This window comes from Lactuca virosa, chromosome 1 (genome assembly GCF_052849685.1).
Source record: "Lactuca virosa cultivar CGN04683 chromosome 1, Lactuca_virosa_CGN04683_v6, whole genome shotgun sequence".
Lineage (NCBI taxonomy): Eukaryota > Viridiplantae > Streptophyta > Magnoliopsida > Asterales > Asteraceae > Lactuca > Lactuca virosa.
Window position 1 is genome coordinate 253,383,666 of NC_136426.1, and position 5,528 is coordinate 253,389,193.

Here is a 5,528-nt window from a genome sequence, read left to right on the forward strand (position 1 = left end):
TTTTTAGGAACGACAATTTATCGTTAGTAACATTTTAAAAATTTCATTTCATTATTTCTAATCCAAAAGCTATACATTTGAATTCAGCAAAATTTATATTCTTTCAAATTTCAATTCTGATTTCATTTAACTCCCATTTAAATCGTACCCCCAAACAAAAGATTATAATTAACAAAAATCCACTGTCATTTCGTAGATATTATACTTAATCTCCGATTACCAAACACAATCCATATTAAAATGGAAAATCCGAAAAAAAAAAGGAAATTTTTTTTTTTAAGTAAAACCCCAACAGAATAAATATCGGAGCTTGGAAGCAAATGAAACTTCAACAAACCCTACTTCCCTCTAGCCGCTACAACAAAACTGCAACAATGACGCTTGCTGCTACTTCGACGCCGATGAATTTGTCTCGAGGCTTTATTTCACATCTGGTAAAGTCGTTTAGATATTTCTTGTAATCTAGCGTAATACCCAGATGGAAATTTTGTTTTCACAGCTGAAATGCAAAAGATGAATAGGGCCTAAGTTGAATTTAGATCGTAATAGTTTTAAATTGCTGAAGATACACAATTTTTACTGCAATTGCTAATTGGCGGGTGGCTGGTCTATCGTGTGGGAGAGATGACTAAGGGTTAGCTGCTTGTTAACTTGTTTCAGATATATATCAGATATTTCTTTCTTGCTGATTAGTAGTTTATGTTAATCCTCTTATCTTTTAGGGAAAAACTCAGTAGTTTTGGAACAATGATTTCTTTTCATAAACAAGAAAACTCAGTTCATCTTTTAGGGTTTTGGTATATGAGTGATGGGAAGATCCTTGTGTATGAGAGAGGTCTAGACTTGCATCTCAATAGCAATGATTTAACTTGCGCAAGATGTAGAAGATCTGCATTGGGATGACTACTTGTGGGTTAGACCACCTTCATAATTTAGCGGAGACTGATTTTTACAATGGTCCATCGTGATATCAAGAGCTCCAACATCTTATTAGATAAAACTTGGAACCTAAAATCTCAGATTTTAGAAATACATTCAAATTTGATGCATATTTCTGGTAACGATGATTGAAGTTGATGATAATATCGTTGTGTATAAGTATACATCTAAGAGAATTTTAGACTTACTTATACAATATAATTGGGTTGACTCGTGGATTAGCATACCTTCATATTTCTATCGAGACCCAACTTAGAGTATTGCACCGTGATATTAAAAGTCCAACATCCTATTAGAGGAAAATTAGCATGCAAAGATCTATGATATTTGTCGGTTCAAATTTAGTTCATATTTTTTTTAGATATAGTTGGTTATTGTAATTCAATGTTTACTCTTTTGGTGTTTTTGTCCATCTTGCTTCGTCGTGGATACAGTCGGTTGTTGTGATCCATAGTACGTGGAGACCATGTTTTTAACAAACATAAGATGTTTACTCTTTTGGTATGATGTTGTTGAAGTATTGCGTGAAAGGTTGTGTATCCGCAAGAACAATGATCGTCGTTGAAGAGATCGTGAAAAACATCCATCAATGCTGCCATCATGGGAATGCTTGAAACTGAATTTAAATATCAATAAGTTGAATATATTTTCAACATGATGTATTTTTGGTATGTATTCCAACATTCCAACATGATATATGTTTCTACCTAAAATTATTGTATTTATTTTTAGTTCATTGAGGATAATTTTATTTATATATTTCCAACATGATATATTCATTGTGTATATTTTGTGTCCAACATCATATATTCTTTGTGTATAAGTCAACAATGTATATTTACTTATCTTCTCAAAAAACAATGCTCTTTTTACTTAAATTTTCATAGAGATGACATCAACTTAATTAATTACCAATAACATTTGTTCTTCAAGGAACTTAATGAACATCCCTACACTCGAATTGGGAAAGGGTCAAGTAACATCTTTGGATTCAACATGGCGTCAAGAGATTATTATTTTGACCTTAAGGGATTCTGAAAGCTTATGCCATGTTTGTTCTTTAAAATGATACAATGAGTTTAATGTAAAGATATATTTGCGAATTAATTTGGTTCTTCATTAAGAATCCTTGCAAAATGTAGGACATTCATGCAACATCTTGAGCATTTTAAGCCAATTATCTATGTTAAGTGAAATATAATTTTGAGAAATGTTATGTATTCTATGAAGTTCGGTTCTTTAGTATAATTTAGAAAGTTAAATGGTATATTCTACGTACATAAAAGTAACTGCACATGTATTCTATGAAGTTCGGTTCTTAAGTATAATTTGGAAAGTAACTGCAACATGTATATATTGGTATGATTTGGAGAGTAAGGATTTACTTGCAATTATGTAATAGTTAAGGGTGTAACTTTGGAAGTATAAGCAAAGGAAATGACAGTTCTAAAAAGTCGGCTATTCCCTCCTTTTAATGCAAGCTGACATTCCCCAATATTAAAAGATCTTTAGGCTGAATTACTAAACAACTAAGCAACCTAAAAGAAAGAAAACATGACGGTTGTGAGATAACACCCTTTACAAACGTCGATAGGAACAAAAGAACCAAAAAGGGAGTTCCACAAACATGATAAGATTCCAGGCTAAACTACAAAACATAATTCAAAACATCGCAGGATACCTTCTAATTATGAAAATACAAGACAACATAAAAAAATCAATCGAAAAGTGAAAGCGAAGAGAGAGAAACAGTAAATTCAACAAACATAAATGGATTTGCGGATACCTACAGAATCGGAGCAATGAGGTTTCTTCGATTTAATGAGTATAGGAGCAATATAGGTCTCGAGGGAAGAGTATGAAATATGAATGAAGTGATACTCTCAATTCAACCGATTAAGAATAGTTACGGGTTGTTTGCTTCGTTGGAATGTAATGAAATTGGGGGAAATAGAATCTAATTTCACCACATTTTGATTCTAGTGTTTGATTCAACATTTTTAGATGGAATAGGAATTCTAAATGAATTTTTTTTTCACCAAATGAATGAAAGTGAATTCATTCAAATTTTAGATCAAATTAATTCCAATTCATGAAGGAAAGTGTAAAATTACCATTACCTTCTACGACCATCACTACCAACACCCACCACTACTGTCACCGATCACCAACCGCCACCGCTACTGCCACCACCACCTACCACCGTCACCATCAATACCACCACCACCCGTCACCATCGTTGCCGTCACCAATACCGCAGTCACCACCACCACCATCGTCGCCACCACCACCTCCATCACCGTTACCTCCACCATCCGCCGCCACCTCCACCATCCTTCACCCCCATCGGTCGTCACCGTCACCATCCTTCATCACCACCGCCATCACTACCATCCTTCACCGCCATCATCCATCACCGCCACCATCTGTCACCGCCACCATCATTCACCTCCACCGCCATCGTCACCTGCCACCACATCTACCACCACTACAATCGCTTCTACCTGCGACAACGACCATCGCAGTCACCACCATAACCATCTGTCGCCACCACCACCATTACCATTACTACAATCACCACCCACCACCATCACCCAACACAACCACCAGAACGCAACCGCTACCATTCATCACCACCACCACAACCACCGCCACCATCACCCACCACATCTATATATCTTATAAAGCTAGCATTTTTCCTTGAACCTCATGCATTTGAAACTTCCAAGGCTATTCAACTTATATTTTTACTCAAACCATATTCATTTGAAACCTCCTATTTAAATGAATACTACTCAAAAGTCTCTTAATAATGATTAACTATTCAAAAGTTTATAACTTATATAATATGTTTAATAAGCAATTAATGGATAGTCTACTATAAAAGGTCAATCTCTTTGAGTAGAAACACAAATACAAATCACATACAAAATTCACAAAGAAAACAAGCTTAAAGGTTTTTGTGTTGGTTTGAGGGCTTTGAACCATTTTCGAGCCATGTTATTATGTTAAAGTTCTTAATTTGTAAGTTTGTTATATACTAATCCTTTTATATATATATATATATATATATATATATATATATATATATATATATATATATATATATATATATATATATATATATATATATATATATATATTTCTTGGTTTAAGTATTCTTTTAAGACAATCATTGTTGTCTTGGTTGAAATTTAAATGTAAATTAGATTAGATTCATATTATCAATCATATGTTATGGAATGTGATATAAATAATATTTAATTAGATATTATATACATGTTTGTATATTTGTGTTGCTTCAAAAAAATAAATAATTAAAAATCATGGATATGTCATATTATCCATGTAAGTCTCTTTTAAAATGCAAATTGTCTATCTTATCACTTTATATCTTAGTATATGTTTAGCATTTTAATTATAATAGTAAGTGCTTTTTAAAACTTTTCTTTCACTTAATAATAATAATAATAATAATAATAATAATAATAATAAATGGTAAATTAGAAAAATCATGGATATTTTATATTATCCATGAAAGTCTATTTTAAAATGTAAATTGTCAATCTTATCACTTTAGTATTTAGTATATGTTTCATATTTGAGTAATAATATTTAGTGTTTCTTAAAAGTCTTCTTTAAATTATTAATAATAATAAGTGGTTTAAGTTAATAAACAATAATTTTAAATGATAATAACATCAAATTAAAAATTATGTAACGTTAGCTACAAATAAATTGTATTCTAAATGATCATCATTATTAAAATTAAAAAATAATCGCATAAGTAAAAAATTTAAATTAATCAATCATAATATTTTTTATAAATAATATTAAATAGATAATTATATTTAATTCTATTAATGAGGAAGGTGGGTTGATGTCAATGAATAATATTGTTTAAAATAGTTGAGATTTTATATATAATTTAGTGTAAAAATATTATGTCAAAGTTAATGTCAATAAATAACCATTTTAAACATATATTTTTCAATATTTTAACAATCTATTTTTAATATGCGCCGCGCAACGCGCGAGAATTCGTCTAGTATAACTTATAAAAGAAAGTAAATTTAAGCAAAACAAATAAGGAAAATTATGTCATTTTATAAAATTACAATTTTATTTCCTTGCAACCAAATAGAATATGGAATTGGGTTCCAATTCTATTTTCTGACAACCAAACTATTTATGGAATCAGATTAAAATTCATGATAAATTCTAATTCATTGACATATTCCAATATCTTTGTAAACAATCTGCAAACTAAACGACACCTTCAAGAAAAAAACGGTTGGAATTTTTCTATGAGTGGTCGGAGATCACAATCAACTCTACCATTCATCAGTCGACGGCTGTCCGATGGCAGATTTACGGTGGTCTGATGGTCTTTATGATGGTATGATGGTCTATGTGATGGTGTATCTTCAAACGGATTTGATTAAGTATTGGTACAATGGGGGAAGGGTATGCGAGATTATTTTATGAGATTAATTAAAAAAAAGTGGTTCAGATTTGTTGTCACGTTCTCAAATTCATTAATTATATATATATATATATATATATATATACCTACTTCTAAATAACCA

The 5,528-nt window shown here is 31.1% G+C and overlaps 1 long non-coding RNA gene across 1 annotated transcript; it reads left to right on the forward strand.

The window, feature by feature from the left end:
- Nucleotides 1–290: 290 nt before the first annotated feature.
- Nucleotides 291–1,694, forward strand: LOC145166122 (uncharacterized). The gene is made up of 2 exons (XR_013740390.1): nt 291–634; nt 1,374–1,694. It is a non-coding gene; the product is annotated as an uncharacterized LOC145166122 (long non-coding RNA).
- The last annotated feature ends 3,834 nt before the right edge of the window (nt 1,695–5,528 follow it).